This window comes from Talpa occidentalis, unplaced genomic scaffold (assembly GCF_014898055.3).
Source record: "Talpa occidentalis isolate TD23 unplaced genomic scaffold, MPIMG_talOcc4v2.1 talOcc4.4, whole genome shotgun sequence".
NCBI classification, from domain to species: domain Eukaryota; kingdom Metazoa; phylum Chordata; class Mammalia; order Eulipotyphla; family Talpidae; genus Talpa; species Talpa occidentalis.
This window is the reverse complement of record NW_023604295.1, coordinates 139,789,976-139,811,678: the sequence shown is the minus strand read 5'-3', so window position 1 is coordinate 139,811,678 and position 21,703 is coordinate 139,789,976. Positions and strand designations below refer to the sequence as shown.

General features: G+C 33.5%; 1 long non-coding RNA gene across 2 annotated transcripts in view; it reads right to left on the bottom strand.

Moving 5' to 3' along the window:
* The window catches only part of LOC129146798 (uncharacterized), a 67,786-nt gene extending 47,395 nt beyond the window's left edge, over positions 1-20,391 (bottom strand). For both annotated transcript variants that reach the window (XR_008554056.1, XR_008554055.1), the window contains exon 1: positions 20,313-20,391. This is a non-coding gene — a long non-coding RNA (uncharacterized LOC129146798). The remainder of the gene's footprint in view (positions 1-20,312) is intronic.
* Between the last annotated feature and the right edge of the window lie 1,312 nt (positions 20,392-21,703).

Below are 21,703 nucleotides of genomic sequence, written 5' to 3'. Positions count from 1 at the left end.
TAATTTAGCTATAACATGTTGCATTGATTATAATTTTATCTATAAAATATTGCAAACATGGTTTGCAATGATTTTTTTTTCTTGAATGGTGTTTTGCTTGCAGACCATGAAATAGCAATAGTGTAACAGCGTTCCACTACTCTTCCAACATGTATAGAGTTGTCTATCCAATGAATCAACTTTGCCATTTTCAATTGCTGTTAGTAAGAAAAATGTCAGTTTATTTTCAGATCTATAAATTCTACCTCTGAAAGTCATTACAAAAACTAATGTATTATTTTCCACAAATCTTACTTGTTTCCCAATATAGATTTTATACAAGCAGCCTTAGGAGCGCTCTATTTTACAATGATTATTATGAGTGTGATAAATTTTTTGATCTAGGAGGTATTTAGGTATTCTGAATGTCCAATTTCTTACTAGTCAAAGAAATAAATCAAAAGGTTATAACACAAAGTTTTAGACTACAGAAACATGAAAAACAAATTAAATGCACGTCGATTTTCCCCCATGAACTCTGCTGTTTATGTCTCAGTCTATTTTTTAAACTCTTCCTTTCATAGAAAACACATTTTCCAGTTATGTTTGTTTTATAATTGCCTATTTGAAAATTCAATGAATTTAAAATTTATTTACTTGTTTTATTCTCTTTACATTGGTTTCACCAACTCTTTCTTTGCTTTCCAAAACCCTAATGAGATTCCTTGCTTAAGTAACTTTCTCTCTACAACAGAGAACATATCAAAGGGATTTGTATAGCCAACCTGTTGCTTTATTCCAATTATATTGGATATTAGCCTGCACAATATAGTCATTTAAGAAGTGTTTGTTAAAGTCTGTAATACAGAAATAGCCAATGGAAAAGCTAACTTCTGGCACTGATATTTCCAGATGTACATAAAATTTGATACTCTGCAAATATTTCTGGAATTTTCTTTTTCTTGTATATCTTTTTTTAGTTTAGTTTATTTATTATTTAGTTTATTTATTATTTAGTTTAGTTTATTTTTTAAGATTTATTTATTTATGCATACAAGACGTGGGGCACAGGCCAGAGGTATGGGAGGTGAGAGGATTCACCAGAGACAGAGTGGGGAACGGAACAGACAGATTGACAGAAGTACTCTGCTGAGGGGAGCAGTGGGCGAGTCAGGAGAGGTCTGCTGCACCATGTGTGTTGTTTCCTGCTGGCTGGGGATCGAACTTGTGCTGCAGCAGCTGCGGATAGCTTCATAGGTTGCATCTTAACCCTTGCGCCACCAGGGAGGCCCCTTTTTCTTGTATATTCTTTACCCTAAAGGAGTTCATTCTATTTGGGCAGACCAGTCCCCAGAGGCTTCAGGTCAAATTCCTCCTAAATCAGCAGCATGTTTTGCAAGAAGGCAGATTTCAGTTCCCAATAGTTTCTACTGCAGCCTGGAATGGAATCTGAATAGCCTTGTTTTGGTTACATGCCCACCAATATCTGAACTTAAGGTGTTGAATTACTGCAAAAAGTCATATATATTTGGGTCAAACCCTTATCAAACTGTGACACTAGAACTATGTGGTAGGGTGCTAATAAAGTGAGCCACCTCAAATGCCTCATTGACAAAGTGGGAATGAAATTATAATTGACACTATAAGAAAAGGGTGGGGGTGGGGAACAAAGGGGGAAATTATCATGGAAATTTATTGGTGCCTTGGTGGTAGGTGTGGAATGGTAACATACAGCTGAAAAGCTGTGAACCTATACTCATAAATCATAAAATTTTTGTAAAGCAATGTTACCTAAATTAAAAATGCAATTTTAAATAAATAATAATCAGAGTAAATAACTTATCAAAATAAAATGAGTGATGTGGGCAAGAATTATGATAAAAAGTCATGACTCCCATAATTAATGGGTATACCAATCATTCCCTAATACTCTGGACTCAAAAACAAAGAAACAAAGAAACAAGTAGATAGTTTAATTTCCAAAGAAAATAAAGGAAACTTGAAAGACAAGAAACAATTACACTACAATATAGCGAAACTTTGGAAAAGTTAGCCTGTAATAATCAACATGAAAAATTTTTATTTCTCTATGCTGCAATTACAATTAACTTAGATAATACTAACATTAACTTAATAAATTGTCATATCACCTATTAACCATTTGCCGTTCATTTTATTCCTTGAAAATTTGTAGTCTCCCTTAAAATCATGTTACCATAGATGTTTTTCATGGCATTTATTTTTTTATTTTGATAAAATGTGTTATAAAAAGATGATTATACTTTGCACCTGTGATAGACAGTTAAATATATATTTATGGTTAAGAGGACCATTATAATAGCATAGTAGAAAATGTATGCATAACAGTTCCATTAAAAAAATGAAAGGTAGCACAGAAAATTTTTGCTCTCTTTGATATGAATACATATACATTTATATATAAAAATAAATGGAGAGGCGCTTTAAGAAAGTAAAAGACAGATGTGGACATAGATGTAGGCGTAGATACAGATAAACATAAGATGCAGGTACAGATGAACGCACACTGTTGACTCTTGAAAACACAAGGTGCTTAGGTCCTACGTCCCACATAGTTGAAAATCTATGTAAATTTTTGACTCCCCTCAAACTTAAGTACCATCTTGCCTTGATAGCTGTAGGAAGTTTTCATGAAAATCATGGATATCAGAACCCACAAGATGCTGCAGGCCTTTATGCTCTATATCTGTAAGTTCTGAATCCACAGATTCAATATTGGAAATTTATTGATTCCATGAATTTGGGACGAAGATATAGTCAAATACATTTATTGGAGAAAAAAAGGTTTATAAGTGGACCTGAATAATTCAGATCTGTATTATGTAGTGTGTATTATATGTGTTATGTATACATATTTATATATTATGTGTATATATATTCTTGAAAGTGTCTTGTTTTATTTCTGAATGGGCATATGAAATACAAAACAAGCAGACTGCATATAATTCCTGATATATATATATATATATACATATTTCTATTTCTCTCTCTATATAGATATAAATATCTATATATAGATAAATATATAAATTCTTAAGACAAAATGAAAGACCTACAAAAGAATTTTAAGTTAATTAAGGTGTGAGACACTCTTTGAAAGTTAAGGTCGTATTTAAATAATCATTCAAACCAAAATAAGAACTATAAAATAATAAAGGCAATAACTGATTGACTTAAAACCAGGAAAACAGAACTGAATTTTTTTCACACTGGAAATTTTTTTCCCTAAGACCATGTATTCTATCTTAGAATTCACATAAATAAGTCCATTTTACAAAAGTTTTCAATATATAGAGATGTCTACTCATAAAATTGAACACTTTCATCTCTATTGAAGATTCTCTGATGTTACATTCATAAATTATCTTTTCCCAAACGTGTATTTAGAATAACTTTGTTTTTCTCCTTACTTAAATACATATTAACATTCATTTTGTGGAAAGCTTACCATCTTTTGACTCTATTTTGTTAATAAATTGCAAGCTCTCCTTTCTATTGATATGCTATAAAATGTATATCCATTGTGCTGTGATCACTTCATTAAAATTTATTGTTTACTTGTTTCCTTTCTTCTTTGTGCTACAAACCCTTCAAACAAAAATTCACTATTTTTTTTTCTTTTTTGAGTGCAGAGTGCCTAGAATCTAGGCTGGGATCAATTGCTTCTGTTGGGTTAATTAGTGAGAGTGTCCGTGTGTGTACATGAGTGTTTGTGTGTGGGAGAGAGAGACAGAGAGAGAGACAGAGAGAGAGAATTGTGTGTGCGTGTGTGTGCATGTGTATGTGTGTGTGTGTGTGTGGCACTGGATAGAGAAGTAAGTGTGGGTTTCTGTACAGATGTGCATGTGCATATAGCAATAGACTGAAGTTGGCTGATGGGAATAATGTTTTGTCTACTCAATACAATACCCTTAAATCTAAGATGTGTCTTCTTTGGACATTTTTTAAGTATCTGTTATAACCTTAATGGAGCATCAAGAACTCCTAATGTCCATCTAAATTGTCATTATTTGCCTTACTAAGGATTAAAAAATGATGTCTTAATTGTACAGTATTCGGTATGATTTGTGTCTTTAATATTAACTGTAAATAAGCAATAAACCAAAGTCAGGATTTTCTTTTGCTGATGAGCAATAAATAAATTTTGCAAGTGTTATCATAACTGGGCTTAAATCATGAACAAAGAATGTTTTATTGATCAATGTCTCCTTTCCTGCTATATCACTCATTTGTCTCTTAAAACCACACAACACTCCAATAAATATTCCAGGAAGACTCCTTGGTAAGTTATTTCATATACAAGGAGACATAGATAATAAGGCTTGATGTGTTCTACCTGTCTTTAGCAGGAAATTTAAAGCACAACTTGAAATGTATGGACAGACCTTGCCCAAGGCTACAGATACAAATGATTGCCTGTGTGGAGAAACTCTTTTTAATCAGTAGATTATACAACAAAATGGTAAAATTCTTGCTTGTTCAGCAGTTTGACAAAGCATTCCTGCAGGTTATTCTATTAGCAAACTGTAAAAATGTCCTTCCAAACTTCCCCCTGGCATATCCCTCATTTATTTTAACCCCTGTTAGTGTCTGGGAAATACATCTTTCACTACAATAGATTAAACTGCAAATTTCCTAAGTATTTCCCCCCTCAATTGAGGATAATAATAGAATAGGAGACAGCAGAGTTCTCACTTTCGTTCTTACAACTTATTTTAAATGTTGGATTCCAAGGCATCGATTTCCCTTATAATTTTTAGTGAAATACTGGGATAGAATATGGACAGAAATAAAATGATTTATAATTACACACACTCAAGATACTGATGGTTGTTAAATTCTGTTTTGATTTGATTTTGATACTGTCCTGTCAAGCTTCAGCTCCACTGAACCAGAAAACTATTATAAAATATTTGGCAAGTTTATGATACAAGCACATGTAATTTCTATTCTGCACGAAGACCATTCTTTTTTTTTTTGTCCTACAGAATTTTGGGGGGATAAATGTCAATTTTAATAATCAATTTTTTTTCTTGGAAGCAATAATTAGCAAATGTTTATTTTAGGAAATATTTAAAAGAAATCAGTCATCTATAATGTTGACTCATGATCTTTCAGTCATGTCACTGGATTTTTAGATAGCCAGTCTCAATTTCACGGAGAGCAAAGCGTAGTTGATAAATCAATATTTGGACATGGGGTTTTTTTCTGGGAATGCTGATTTAACTTGGCATAGAAACAAAATTATTTTCTATGTAGCCCTTGTAGTATTTCTTCAGCCTCAACAAACCCTAAATTTTCTAGGGCTGTTAAGTGGGGGTTAAGAACAATAAAATAAAATAAGATAAATTATAGTAAATGCAATTACAGAAATATTTAACTGAGAAACATAAAAGTGAGAAAGAAATTTAAAAACTATTTTTCCCTAAGAGGAAATTGTTAAGCAACACATGTCCAAAAAAAAAAATAAACAAAAACAGAGGTACCCAAGTAAAATGAAGTATATAAAAATGAATATTAGTGTGATATGATTAACAGATATTAATCATGGCATCTGGTTGCAACTATCTTTTCACTCAAATTCACTTGTCCGTTTTCAATATCATAAAATCAGAATAGGAAATACTGCATTCAAATATTTAAATGTGTCTATACAAATCAGTCCCGTCTTCACATTTATTTCAAATGTTGGCACACATAAAATAACACTAATTAAAGGAAAAAAGTAACTCTGGTCTATAGGTATATATTTGTACAACCAAAGTATTCTTTGATAATATTAGCCCATATGTTCCACCCTCTGCTTCTTAGTATTTTCCCCAGTTGCTTGTTTTGGATGAGGCTGTGCCCATTTCATTGTTTTCTTGACTTAAAATGTAATTTATTTCTCACACCTCTGTTGTCTGAGAAGTCCAAGATCAAGATACTAGGCAAACACAAAAATTACCCACAAAATATCAGCAAACCCAACTCCACAGCACATTAAAAAAGATCTTATACCACAATTAAGTGAGATTTATCTCTGGAATGCAATAATGGCTCAACCTATTTAAATCAATAAATGTGATATACCACTTTAACAGAATTAAGGAGAAAAATATGGGTTAAAAGGTAAGGAAAGCAATAACTGGTCGCCTTAAGTTCAGCACACCAAGTAAATCTTAAATCTTTTAGGACTTTGTGGGTTCCCCAGAGCACGGCTCTGAGGACCTGCGGTGATCAGAAAAGTCCTACTTAGAAAAAGCTTTTTAGAATCAAAAGCTAAAGAGGTGTGTCAATCAAAGTTACCAATTAGCTGGATCCTCCTCTGCCTGGTACCACTCAAGGGGCACAAGCCAAGAGTCAGGGCACAAATAACCTGGTCTTGCAGATACTGTGCCCAGGCAAAATGCTATCTGGAAAAAACTTAAACAGCTTCTTGGAAAACTGCTGCTGCCAGAAAAATCAGTAACCAAACAATGTCAACTCTGAGAAGTGACACTGCCAAAGCTCCAGCTCCTAGAAGATAAGACTCTACATAGATAGGGTAAGGTTAACAGCCCCGTTTTCCTGAATGCACAGTCATCAGGTAGCTGCATTAATACCTGCAGGGATTTTCTTTGTTGAAATCCTGGAAATGTTTCTCCCTGCAGACTGCATAGCCCTGTTTGGGAACCATAGAACTAGGTCAGCTTTTTCCAGAGTTATCTGGAGGCTTTTGCCATGCTGGAGTCCTCTGTCTTTATTCTTTAATAAAGTCACTTACTTTTGGTGGACTCAATTGATTTTAAGCCCATAGAATTATTAACTAGGGAGGTTAAGGAGCAGGATTAGCTTTAAAGCAGGGAACGGGTTCTATCAAGGCTGCAAGAGTGAAAAACAGGAGAGGCTGGAAAAGCTGGTTGTCGCCAATCCAGGCTGAGACTAGAGCCGTGAGCAATTTCCAAACAGGATAGAGCTTAGTGGTCCTTAGTCTTTGAAACTACATGAGTTGATGAGAGATAATTTAAAGAGGATAGCAACATGATAACAGATGGCATATTTTAGGACAGGGACTTCAGTACTGAAAGTGCATGTAGGTTGGGATAAAATTGAAATAAAAGACACCAGAAAGGCATCCATTGTATTTTCCCAAGTGAGAGCTTGTGATAAGTAAGAATGGGAGGCAGCAGTAGAAGAAAGACTTGGGAAATATGAAAGAATATTGACAAAACACTCTGGTTCTCGACAACTACTGATATCTCTGTTTGAGGCTTACTTTGTGCTTCTGATCGCTTCAGATCTTAGAGACTTATTTTGATTTGTTCATGTTAAAACACAATAGAAGAGAGACTTCCTCTGTAAGAAAAAGCCCCCATTCCTTCACCTTGGGTTAAGCAGAATCCCTACTTATTCTGAACACCGAGATAAACTTCAAGTTTTCAGATCTGAATTTATATTAAATTTATATTTTCATGCTTCAATTAGAAGTTTTAAACTTATCCTCAATTCCCAAATTTCCCCTCCTTTTAGACATGGATGTCTGAACACCAAAATGGCAAACTATGTTTATGTTTTCTGCCTAGTTGGTGCTTGTAATGACTACAAGGCGAATGAAGCAAAGTTCTTTAATTGTTCGTAAAGCAAGTTCAGAGCTAGAGTTATTCACTTGTGTTAAAGCAAAAACTGATTAAAACAAGTCTCATACTGGGGAAGAATGCTGATAAAGTTACTGGCATTCCTGGAGCACTGTAAAACCAGAATAGATATTATTGCTGAATGTTATAGTTTCTCCAAATAGGACACTGTTGCCAAGAGAGTGAATTTTGAGAAACAAGTAGCTACACTCCACAAGGAATCTATATAATTTATAGCTATTATTTCATTCTAAGTTCATAGCAAATTTATGAAGAGGTTTTGATATTTTATTCACATTTGAAACCTGGTGAAACTAGGTCATGGGAAATTTAAATAATATTTTTGATGGCATGGAGTTAATTTGGATAGAAGGGAAAGAACTTGTTCGAGAAAGCTATTTGGCATAATGTAATAAAGCCATTAAATTTTCATAGAGATCTCTAAACCTACTTTAGGAATCCATATCACTGTTAGAGAAAAATATGAGATATAACTTCTTGTGCTATTTTTTTTTTTTACAAAATTACTTAGTCTTCTGCCTGGTCTTGTTTTAACAATCACTTCTTTATACTTCCTATAGGCTGACATGTAAAAATTATGTAGTTCTCTTTTTGAAATTTATGTATGAACTTGGTATACTTAGTATACAGATCAGTCAAAACCTACATACACAAAAATGGTAAAAAGGCACCTGTAATGTTATTACTCCAAAATAATTCTGTGCAATACACTTGTCCTGATATTTTTACACACACACACATGCAAATGTTTAGTGTTTTATTTTATTTTGCTTGTATTTGTGGTTTTTAGAAATGGGATCATATAATAGACACCAGTTCATAGTATTCTTTTCCCTCGCACATTAAATTGATAATTTAATAGCTGTGTGGTTCATGAACACTATTTCTGAAAATAAGTTAATATTTACTCCAGGTGAGCTATTTGTCAGTAACTTTATGCCCAGGTATATTATTTTACCATATAACATGTCAAACTGAGTGGAGGAATAGCTTTACTATGTTTGGCAAAACAATGCAATTAAGAATCATCCCTGGAGCCTCCCTGGTGGCCTATGGGTTTAGTTTCAGCCCTACCCCCACAAAGGCCCACTGCAATGGCTTGAGCTGATACCCGGCCAGGGAGCTGGCACATATAGCACAGCAGATCTTTCCTGTCTTGCCCGCTGCTCCCCTCAGCAGTGTATTTTGGTAGATCTGCCTATCCTGCACCCCACTCTGTCTCTGGTGAATCCTCTCACCCTCCGCATCTCTGGCCTGCACCCCAGTTCTGTGCAAAAATAAATAAAATCTTTAAAAATTTTTTTAAAAAATCATCTCTGGAAAGGATAGTAAAAACTTTCAGTTCTAAAATGAATATGTCATGAGGATTTAATGTACAACATAGTGACTGGACATTTAATAAACACAATAATAAACTGCATTATATTTATAATTTATTATATCACATATTTACAACTACATTTATAAATAATGCATTTCATTGTTAATCATTTTGCATTATATTTATTTCTAAGAGAACAATATAAGAAAAACAAAACTTTGTTATTTTGCATGGTGCTGGGTGGCAACTAAAGTTATTGTGATCATTTTGCAGAGTATACAAATATTAAATCATTATGTTGTATACTTTAAAATAATAAATGTTATATGTCAATTATATCATCATTATAGAATATCATAGTGCTGCTCTGCCCCAATTGCCCTTCCCAAAAGTCCCTTCCTACTCTCTGGGGTCTATGCCCTCAGTCCATTTTCCCTGGTATTCCTGACAACCAGCATGCCTAACTACCTACCTACTCACCAAGTCCCAGCTTCCCCTCACTGCCAACTTGGGCCAAAGTTCAAAACAGAAAAGAATCACCATGCCACATAGACTCAAATACCCATCACCTGAATTCAATCATAACAGTCAATCATAGTTGTTATCAGGGGTAAATGGGAAAGAGGATTATGTGGGGGGAAGAATAGAGGAGGTCAATTGGATAGTGGGAATGGCATTAGGACTTTGGTGGTGAGGAATACATACACATGATGGTGTGAAATTATCATCCTGAAATTTATATAGTATTGTAAACCAACTGTAAATCAATAAAACTTTATTTAAAGAAAAATTTTCGTGGGAGTTATAGGAAATTACTAACATATATTCCCCTCCATGATTATATTAGATGATTTGTGTGGGATATACAATACTTTATCTGACAATTCAGAGTTGAGTTCTCAAATTATGAAAATCTAGTATTTATAACCTCAAGTTTTTAGCAGGACAAAAAGGATTATGGTTGATATTTGAATTTCCTGTTCTTTTTTCCCCTTTGGTATTAGATATTTGGATTACAACTATTCAGAGGCATTGTAATGAAAACACCTTTTCATAGAAGTGTTAAGTCTGTTACAACAGTCTCAAACATTTCAATAGTTGTCGTCTGGCTATTTATTCTGAGATTGAAAATCTACGGAGTTAGTTCATTGGTTTTGTGCAATATAATCTCATAAGCTTCTAGCTTCAGTATCTATTTGTATATGATATTTTAATCTCTTTTGTTTAATGAAGTATTTTTACAAGCTGTATTTTGCATTCTATTTTAATAACCTAAAAAAAAAAACTATCAAACTTTGTTTTTAATTTGCTCTCAAAATATTCAAATTAGAATTTGCATTTACCAGTTCACTGTGTTGGTAATAATCAGCAGAATGAAATGGTAAATACAAGAAAATGCATCTTTTATGGTTGGATAAATCCATCAATAGGAACAAAATAGGCTGCCTATTTTTTTTATTCTTTAATAAGCTTGAGAAAGCATCTGTCTTACTATAAACAATATACTTCACCAACCATGTAAAAATTTATTTCCATTGTCATGATTTAGTTAGTTGAAAAATGACTTTTACCAGCTTGCAAGTTACTTATTGTTCTTATTAAACGAAGTTTTCCTTTATGGAAGTCAATGGACTGCAGTAGATAGTAATTTTATACAGTAGAGGTTCTAAAACTAGAGCTTCCCTAACTATTTCTGCATTGCTTAAATATCATCAACATAAAGTCAGTTAAGAGAACTGATGACTTGTAAAAATTCTTTCAATAGATACAATATGGAAAAAAAATGAGAATTTGAAATCTAGGAATATGACTCTTTTGTCATTGTCAAAGGGGAATGGCGAATAGAGCTAACTGCATGATGGAAAGGGAGCATGAAACCAAGTCAGCATGTGGCAAAAGATAATTTAAGGAAGTAAATTATGTTCTAAGAACAATATAGTGGGTTTAACACAAAACATTTCTTTTGGCCTCATGTTCAAATGTAGATATTTTATTGACACCCGGGCAAAAGTTATGAGTTCAACTAACTGCATATTCAAATGGTAAGATTAATATTTTACTAGACAGGTAAACATGATTATCATGATGTTGGGTGTATTTTTGTGAATTAGTGGATTGCAAAGTCAGACAAGATGTGCAGACGATCTGACAGCTTATTTTACTCTAAAGAACAATCTGGATGGTTGGAGATTCTTATAAGGCCAGAGATCTGAGGTGGTTTTGAAATTCTGTGAGGCACAGAAAGCCAGATTTCCCTACTGTAAGGACAGACAATGTTCTTTAATGATGATGTTCTTATTCTCAGATATGCATCATCAATTCATAGCTACACTTAGTTCTTGAAACTTCTTTTTATGTCTTTGGTCGCTGAGACTTCATATATACAATACATGGCTTGTAAAATCATGTTATTTAAATGATTAGACTATTTTGTCTTGTGTGAACTTCAGTGGAATTATACAAAGCTAGATATGGTGTCACCTATTTGTACCACTGTGATAGATTTGATCTGTTATTGACCAAAAAAAATCATTAAGGAAAGGATGAACGTATTTAGTTAAAACAGAATAACTAAGACAATTTGTAGTCCTTAGAAGTTTGAGGACTCAAAGCCTTTATTCCCTTTTAAGCTTTTTTTGTTCCATTTAGTCCAAATTATAAAAATTTCCTTAGGAATATTGAGGGAATTTTATGTAACAGATTATAATTCATTCCATTAGGTAAAAGACAGATTAGTAATTCCTTTAAAGAACCACTTATACTTTGGGTGGAATTTCTGGGTACTGTCAAACAACAGTTTGAATATTTTCAGAAGTCCTTAACTAACCTAGTATAGAATATCTACTCAGTACTAAATAAAATCTTTTTGAGGTCTTGATTAAAACTTTTCATAGTCACACCCAGGAGTTGTTACTTTGGGAGAAACTATTTCTTACTTTGGACATTTCTTGCAACCTGAAGTGTCTAGAAATAAGGATGTTTTTACTTTACAAACTAGCAAATATTTGAACTCTTCATACTGCCTATTTTATTGAAAAACTGAAAAATTTCTTCTTTAGTTTATCATTCAGCAATTTATAATAAATAGAAACACCCATTGACATATTCCGCACTCTGTCTATCGATCTCCTTAACTGGATACTGTCAGCTAAGTTTCCACAGATGGCTGTTTTGACAGTTGTTCACTAAGACAGTACAAATTGTCCTTTCTCCAGACCCCAAACTACCATCTGCCAGCCTTCATCAACGAGTTGGGTGTCATACCAGGCTTCGTGAACAATATCAATTTTTCACCAATTCCAAAGCCAATGCAACACATTTTAGAGTTTTATTATAGTAACACCCACTTCAGAACACCAATTTCTTTATCACTTATCTATTTCTGGGTTAAAAAAATACCAATTCTTAGCAATTTAAAACAATAACCATTTTATTTGCTCATGATTGTGTGGAATAGCAATTTGTCCAGGACACAGCTGGATGGATCTTTTGATGGTCTTACTGGGAAGGAACATTCACACAGCTGCAGTGGGAGGTGGTAACTTATAAATTGGTCTGCAAGGTCAGGACTGGGTCAGCACATAATGTTATACTCCTGCAGCTAGTCTAAGCTTCTTCATATGGTAGCTTTATGCTCCAGAAGAAACAAAGGAGAAGCTGCTAGAATTCTTGAGATGTAAACTTGGAAGTTCCAAGACATCACTTCTACTTCTACCATATTCTATAATCAAAATAAGTCACAGTGTCAGTTAAGATTCAAGAACTGGGAGACTAAATTTAAGAAGCAGTAAAGGGCTGCATACAAAAATGAAAGAAATTGTTGTTTTGCAATAATCTGCATGAGGTATAATGTTTTGAAAAAAGAGCAATGGTAGAATATATAAAATTGGAAGAGAATAGGCTAAAGACGTGAATGTCAGTGAGAAATGAATACAATAATTCAGATAGAATATAAATTGAAGCGTAATTAGGGTAGTAAGGATTGTAAAGAGAATGACAGCTTGGATGTTAAATATATGTTAGAGGAAAAAACAATTAATTGATTGACTTGATAATGGAAGGATATGACAGATTTCAAGGACTGGAAAATGCTTGAATGTCTATGCCAATAATGCAAATTTCAATTTTTAAGTTTTTAAGTGAAGATTATGAAATTGATTTAGGACATGAGGAGTTTGAGATGTATTCACTCCAACTGACATTGATTGAGTACTGGTAGTTTCTTTTTAGCACTTTCTTCAGAACACAGATAAATAAGAGAAGAATCTACTTTCTAAAGTCAGGGTAATTGAATAAGCAAGGCTAAGTGTACTTGATAAGATTATATGAATAAATAGGCACAAAATTGGTAAAACAATATTGTATATTTGCAGTATGTTTAGTTGTTAATTATAGATATGTAATTATAGGTATATAATATTTAGGCATGAGGCCAAAAGAGAATCTTTGTTTTAGCAGAGGTATATTTCTAATCATCAGGGGGAGAAGAGTAGGTTTCCATAATGGGAGAGGAAGGAATGTATGTGGGAGTGTTTGTTCCAGATACTCTTTGGAGCCCTGGGGTAGATCAGAGAATACAAATATTGAGACCAATAATACATAGTGGTAGATTCTACCAAATCATTCAGTAGTTTCCACACAGATGTACCTCCTCATTCTATTAAACCATTCAACCCCCACTGACCTGTACGCCAGTTCTTATATACATAAATAAATAAACCTTTAAAAAACTAAACTCTATTTTTAAGCTTTATGTTAATTAAAAATAGAAAATTCAAAATAAAAATTATCAAAGATATTTATGAAGTTTTTATGAAGATGTGACAACCCTATAAATGTCTTCAGGTTTCAATTCAATGAAACAGTCTCAGACATTGATACCACACACACACACAGAGAGAGAGAGAGAGAGAGAGAGAGATGAGAGAGAACAGTATCCACTGTAATCAAAATCACCAAAATAATTTGTGAATAAAGTCGCTAGTCAGGTGCTATCACTAATTGGAATTGAAGAATTGTGTTATTATAGTTGATTCTCCAAAATCTAAATAAATAAATAGTCACAAATAAAGAACAGGGCACGAGGACATAATTGTTTAGTGGTTATATTCAGGGGAGTTTTAATCTTAAAATGAGGGCTTGACAATATTAAAACAAAGAAGATTTAAAGAATTCAATGCTAACATCATCCAGAGCTATAGGTATTCTTTTATTTGCTGCTATTTATTTTTCAGTTATATACTACTTGTGTGTTTTGAATGTATGAAGAAAACCATGCTATTCTGTATGAAAGAAAACACTCTTTGGAATTTTAGGAGTAGTAAGAGTCCTAAAAAAGAGTCATAATTTCTATGGTCTTTTTATTTTATTCAGTACTTATTTCAAATTCCCTTCAGCAACCTAACTACAGTACCAACATACACTTTTCCTTACATTCATGACCTCTTTCTTCCTCTGTTGATATGAAATATTTATACTGTGAAATTTTGATTAGAAATAAAGGAGTAGGAGAGTGTATTGTCTTTCATGCTGTGGTGTAGTAAGTCTACAAAACATTTCAAATAGATTCATTTATAAAACTACTAATTCATAACAACTTTTATGGACTTAAATTCATTTAGAACTATGTTTTCCAAAAGCTGTAAGTTTTGACAAGGATATTCTTGACATTTTATAAAATGAAACCAATGAACTAACAATCTCTTCTTGTACATGCAAAGAAATGTGAATTTTAGCTTATGATTTTAATTCATAAATATAACTACATTGAATAACCTTGTATGTACTAGATATGGTCTTTCTTTGATCTCACTACATCTGTGGAACAAATGTGTGATTAAAATTGGATTACCTGATCAAATATGCTTTAAAAATGTTGTAGATCTCTTTCAGAAATTCATATGTAGACAGTAAGTTAGCTATTCTATAAAGTCCTTCACGTTAAACAATTTAGTCTTGGGTTTTCCAGGTGGCGCAAGGGGTTAATTCGCAGCCACTGCAGCATGAGTGCGATCCCCAACCAGGGAGCTACCTACATGACGCAGACCTCTCCTGTCTCACCCGCTGCTCCCCTCAGCAGTGTATTTCAGTAAATCCACCTGTTCTGTTCCCCAATCTGTCTCTGGTGAATCCTCTCACCCTCTGCATCTCTGGCCTGTACCCCTGTTCTTGTATGCATAAATAAATAAATCTTTAAAAAAATAAAAATAAAACAATTCAGTCTTGCATCACTTTGGTTTTCCAAATTCATTTTATCAAAGGAAATTGTTCTCTACATAGCACTACTAATATCTTAAGGAGCTACCAACTCGTTAATATCAAATTGTACTTCACTTCCAAAAACATGGAGAAAACTGACTTTTCCTTCTTCCTCCCAAAAAGCACAACTAAGAGCCCAAAATATCACATTTAAAGCAAACATTAAAAAAGAGATAAAGAGAGCAGATCTCAAAGCTTAATTTTAAGGTAATTGTGCAAATATCATTTAGCATTGTGCTGATTCCAAATGATCATTTGTAGTAAATTTGATCTAGAAGACACTATAGTACATCTGATTCAGCTGTGTCGATTTTACCTTGAGTTAACACAAATCAATATATTTGTCCTATATCTTTACACTTCTGGGGGAATTCTTTATGCTTGCATATTTACTGAGGACATCAGAACTTCAATGAAAATGGTGATATGATCAGTAGATTTTCTTTTCACTTGAAACTGAATAGTCTGAAACTTGGAAAAGTAAATAAGTCCATACAAACCCAACTTCTAAGAAAGGGGAAGACTTGCGAGAAGAAAACTTTCAGAGAATAAACCATGTACTCCAACCAAACACCACAAGGAACTCTGCAGCCCATCCCTACTCATACACACAAAACAAGTGGGACATCCCACAGGCAGTACTAACAGCCTTCCGCCCATCCCGCCCCCCGTAGGAACGTGTCAGAGAAAACAAGTAAGTAACTTGCACAGGATCCCCCTGCCCCAGCTGCTTAAGAGGCCTTCAGTGTCAGTGAAGATCACTGAGGGACCCTGGACTTCAACCCCCACCTAGTAATACCAAGGACCTCAATTTCCTTCTTGGGTGCTGCCAGGGTGGGGCTGGAGGAAAGGGAAGATGTTCACCATAATCCAAAGATAACAAAACAAACCCACCTCAGTGTCAGTGAAAAGCATGTGTGAGAAAGAATAGTCACCCTTGGGGAACTAGGGAGGAGCCCACATAGGTTTAACGTGAGGCTCAAAGTGGAACCCCAACTTCTGCCTTTAACAGGGAGAATTAAGGTCACCTCCTGTCCCTCAGGATGTAATGTCAACAAAAGCCAGAAAAAAATCAGAAATATACTAAGTATATTAGAGTAATGCTTAAAGCAAACAGTAAAAACTATATAAATAATTGCAATCAAATACAATACAAATAATTAGAATGAGTATATACATTGTTCAGATAAACCCACAGAAAGGCAGGAAAGAAAGAAATGAAAGAAAAAATAAGATGAAATGGCATACTTAAGCTCTAATCAGTCAATAATTTGTTACTAAAAGACAGATTGGCAGAGTAGATTAGAAATATGCATCCCCTATAGCCTGTGTGTAAGAAACATTTCAAATATGATAGACAAATTTAAATAAAATGATGGAAAAAGATACATCATAAAATTTTTAATAAAGGGAAAACAAGTAGCTCTATTAATATTAGATAAACCTCAGAGCAAAGAAATCCACCAGAGAAAGAGAGGGGCATTATACATGATAAAGGTTTAATGCAACATGACGACTTAATGATCCTAAATATGAATGTACTAAACAAAAGAACAGAAAAACTGTCCGAATCAAAAACACCTTTCTCTAAACTAAACAGAAAAATCACCAGAAATTTTGACTAACTCAATAAAATCACCAAGAGGATATAATCAAATTATAAAGGGCATCACATCCAAACACAGCAGGATAAACATTCAAGTGCCAAAAAAATAAAGATATGGCGTATTCAGGTTGGTGAATGAATGTTCCACCTTTCATTTATAGTACTGAGGCCCATTTCTTTATTTTCTGTTAAAAGGGAAGCAATCACTTTCACTTTCTAGAAGTCATTTTGCAACAGGGTAAATTCCCTGTCCGAGGATGGACAGGATGGTGAGGCTAGGAAATGTAACAGTGTGAAGTAATAAGGGCTGAGGAAAAGGACTGAGGAGAAGCAGCAGACAGAGGAAGAAGACTATAGGAGAAAGATCTGAAGCCACACTTGCTTCTTGGTCTTGGACTTGTACCAGGAACTTGGGAGACATTTGACATGGACATGGAAGAGAGACCTGTGCGGAGACTGACAATGGCAACCTCCATCTTGACTTTGATTTTGCTCTTTTCCTTCCAGACATGGTTGGCCCCTTTTCTCTGAGTCTCACCAGAAGTTGCCTTAGTCTTATGGTAAGCTTTTGAACCTCAACTGCCCTGTATGGGGTCAACCCTGTTTGGCTGGGCATTTGCCCATGAGGGGATGGGTAATTTTGGGTGGTTGATTTGGAAACTCTTTTTTTCTCTGTTTCTTTTCTCTAAGGCACACTAATTATTGCATACTAATTGTATTAAAGTTATTTTCTATTGAAGGTCTTACACACCTAGATTATGTTTTGTCTTGATGCAGCAGATGGCAGAACCCATTTAGAGTGGACAGATTTGGGGGTCTTGGGGTGCCCCTTCTTCTGCCCTGTAACTATCTGGTCCTACTAGATCTACTTCTCAGACCTACAGTGGCCTGTTGAGTTCTTCTGGCCTGAATCTCTTACTCCGCATCCTGAGAAAGCTCTCCAGGCTTAAGGGATAAGGAGAATTAAGGATAACTTTATTTCAAATCTGTGATACTAATTTTGTCTTCAAAGTTTCCTTTGCTATGGAAAATAACATGTTTCAGAAGTTCCAGTGCTCACGGTGTTGGAATTCTTAGGAAGTACAGGGCATTACTATGATTATTACACAGGCTTTATGAACAATTTTAGAAAAACACTTAATTTTAAATAGAGAGCTGGCTGGAGTCCTTATTATGCAACATGCAAAACATGAGGCCATTGGGATATTCATGATCCTCTTTAAGCCTCCAGTCCTTATTCACAAAATAACCACAGCAATACCTAATTCACAAGACTACTGTAAGAATGAGTGTTAGGAATTATGTTATGTCCAAAAAAAAATTAAGGGAAAAGAGAATAGTTTAAAATACTTTAAAATGTTTTTAGAAACTTCATTCTGAAAGACACTCAAGTATAAATAGCCACAAAAAATGCTTGCAAGCATTTTCAACCATTGTCACCTAGAGTATTAACTTTGATAATATTCTTAGTATTTAAGAATCAATGCAAATTGGTAAGGACAAAAAGCACTGAATCTTTGAATAGTTATGTGAGCATAGGTTACAAGCAGATAATTTTCTCTCAGTCAAACCCTAATGACCAATATAAAAACAGAAAAAATGTTCAACCTCAAAAAAGTAATTAAATACATGCAAATTAAGAGAAAATTCAATTTGTTAAGTTAATGAAATGAGGATAAAAAATTTGATTTGAATATCCAGACATATTAGAAAAACATTTATCATCATTTCTGATGAAATGGACATTCAAATTCTTGTGATAAATTTGTAAGTTTCATATTCTCAAAATATATTTGATAACCTTTATATAAAACCCCAAAATACCTACCCTCTTAGTATCAGGAAGCTTAATGAATAACTCTAACAGAGCTTTATTTGCAAATACACTAATCATAGTGTACTTTATAATAGGAGATAATGCATGTTGAGTGTTGAATATGGGCAAAGTTGTATCGTAAAAGATTTATATATTTGTGGTAAAGATAGTCAACATTCATCAAATTGCTCATTTATTTCCTCATCTTTTCCAGCCTTCACTCCATTTAAGTGGAGGTCCCGTGATTGCTTTCAGTCAATAAGATTATGGGAATTGTCTGCTGTATGTTGCTGAGGCAGTTGGGAAGCAAGGTACTATGTCAACCCTTCTGGTCCTTTGCTAACTGGACCCTGGAAGTCTTGTGACACATAGAATGCTGTTTCTATGTTGACATGGGAGCATTACAAAATGGGGCCTCCCTGATGGCGCAGGGGATACCTGCACCAGCCACTGCAACATGAGTTCAATCCCCGGCCAGGGAGCTGACCCACATGGCACAGCAGACCTCTCCTGCCTTGCCCGCTGCTCCCCTCAGCAGTGTATTTCAGCAGATCTGCCTGTTCAGCTCCCCGCTCTGTCTGGTGAATCCTCTCACCCTTTGTACCTCTGGCCTATACCCCAGCTTTTATATGCATAAATAAATAAATCTTAAAAAAAAAAAGAAAGTTTCATTCATGTGCACAAGGCGATATACTCAGGGCCTGGATTTGCTATAAAATGGAACACTTTAGGAGTTAAAATGTATGCAAATTAAAGAATAATATTTAATACTGTAAATTTTACAAATTATATTCATCAAATTAAGTTAGTTGTAAAAGGAAACATGCAAAATGATAGCACTCATAGAAAAGCTTTAACATAAAAATTTTGTCTCTCTGTATATCTAATATTAAGCAATTTTTGGCAATATGAAAAATATATTGCTATGTCTAATATAAAATCAGCTCCAATATTTAACTATTTTTAAGTATTTATTAACATTCACTAAAGGTAAGTCATAATAATTTAACATGTATTTTCAAAGTCTAAAGTGTATTGAAATTCTTTGTAGTGGCTTAAGTATAATTTGTCTAATGATATTAGGAAATTTTTTAATTCTGCCTGCAATATGAGATGGGTTTTGCAGCTTAACATGTTTTTAATAACAGTGAAATGCATGCCTCTATAGCTCATTCCTTTATGCATAAAAGGAGATGCAATAGTCATATTCCATTAATTTAAGTATTTGTCAATGGAGTTACTGTAAGTTCCCTAAAGCATTCGCTTATCTACCCTGACGTTAAAATCTGTGTCATATATATTTATAATTATCTTAGCCAATGGAACTTGTTGATCATAAAAACCACTCATACAAATCACATAAGACACAAGAAAGTATTTGAAATGCCATATTTTTAGATGAATTATCTAGCTTGATACCTTTCTAAGTTTAATACAGTCTAAAGTCTAAATTTCCAAAGTAATTTCATTTACTTCCATGTTGTGGAGATTGATTTTTATTCTTACCTACAAATTAAAAATGAACTTCCATCATCCATGTAGCTTAATACATAGAATAGTTTCTTTTTTAAATGGGGCCACTGAATCAAAAATATTGAAAATATGAAGAGAATAAAAAATATAATCCAATTATCTTGTGAACAGTTGAATCAATCGAGAAGAAAGTTGAAAATGTACCAGAAAATTAACAGGTGTCTTCCTCATAAATGACAGTCCTTATTTCTTGTATTGATGATCTGTCTGTAGGAAGTGAAGATTCTAGAAGCCAACATAAAGAATATAATTTTATGATATGGTAGGTTGAATGCCTTTATCCAAGGTCAACCTTCCTAAAATATTGAAAGACTTCAAATTCTTAAGTTCATACATTTCAATATTCATTTACTCCTGACAATATGCCACCTCTTGGTTCAAAGGGAAAAAAATACATCTTAAATATATATTTAAGAGCAAAGAATAAAGCTCAGTAGAGTATTTAACTTCATATAACTCTTTAAAAATTTTTATGACTTAAGTGAAAGCTAGTAAAAAAAAATCATAAATTCATTTACTTTACCATGGACTTGGAGCTTTAAATGAAAGTTCAAAGTGGTCATAAAATGTTCTATTGGTTTCATACTTTCCAAAGCACTAAAAAAAATGCATCGGTGTTAATGTGTGAATCCAGTGATGGATTTCATTGGGCTGAATGGGGATGAAATGAGATGTGAATCTCAGACAATATTGACAGGACAGTAGTACACTTTTTGCTAATCCAGAGCATCAGTTTCTTTTCCTATTGTATTTAAATTATAAATGTGATTAATCTTTTTACTGAACTGATTGTGTATACTCTTTTGTTGGTTTGAAATTATTTTCACCTAAATATTATATTATGGAAGGTTGTACCTGCAGATTTAGGGGAATAGTTTGATTACAAGTGGTTTTACAAGAATATATATATATATATATATAACTCATTTTTCCCTCTACAGAATTAATCATAACAGCAGTGAATAATTTTATCCCAATGAATTGAAGGCTTAATAAAATTGATTTAATGCATTTCTGACATTGATTTCCATCACAAAATATAGTCTGATATAAAATTTCAAAGATATAGTAATTTCTTTTCTTTTACCTTATTTTTTATGTCCCTCATCATCCCCTCAGCTTAATGCTTCTTTCTCAGAAAGTAAAATTGTGAGATGATTGAGAGAAAATGATTAATTTCATACAATTTTGAGTCCAAATATCCCACAATTTTGTGTATCTTTTCACTCAAAATGTTACTTCTAGAAAATTGGAATAAGAACATAATGGAGGTAGTCAAGATTTTGCTTCCAGGTTCTTATATTTTATATAGTGAATTGTCAACTACCAATAAGGAATCCAACAAATTTTCATTAATTTAAAGAATGAAATTCAAGGACTTACAATACCTGCTAATAATATAAAAGAAGATGATCTATCAACATGGAATATATAAATGATAATTTAAACTGGTATTAATTAAAATGATTAGGTACAACAAAGATCCTTTCAGTAAGTGAATAAACATCAATGCAATGTAATACTCAGTCATAAAA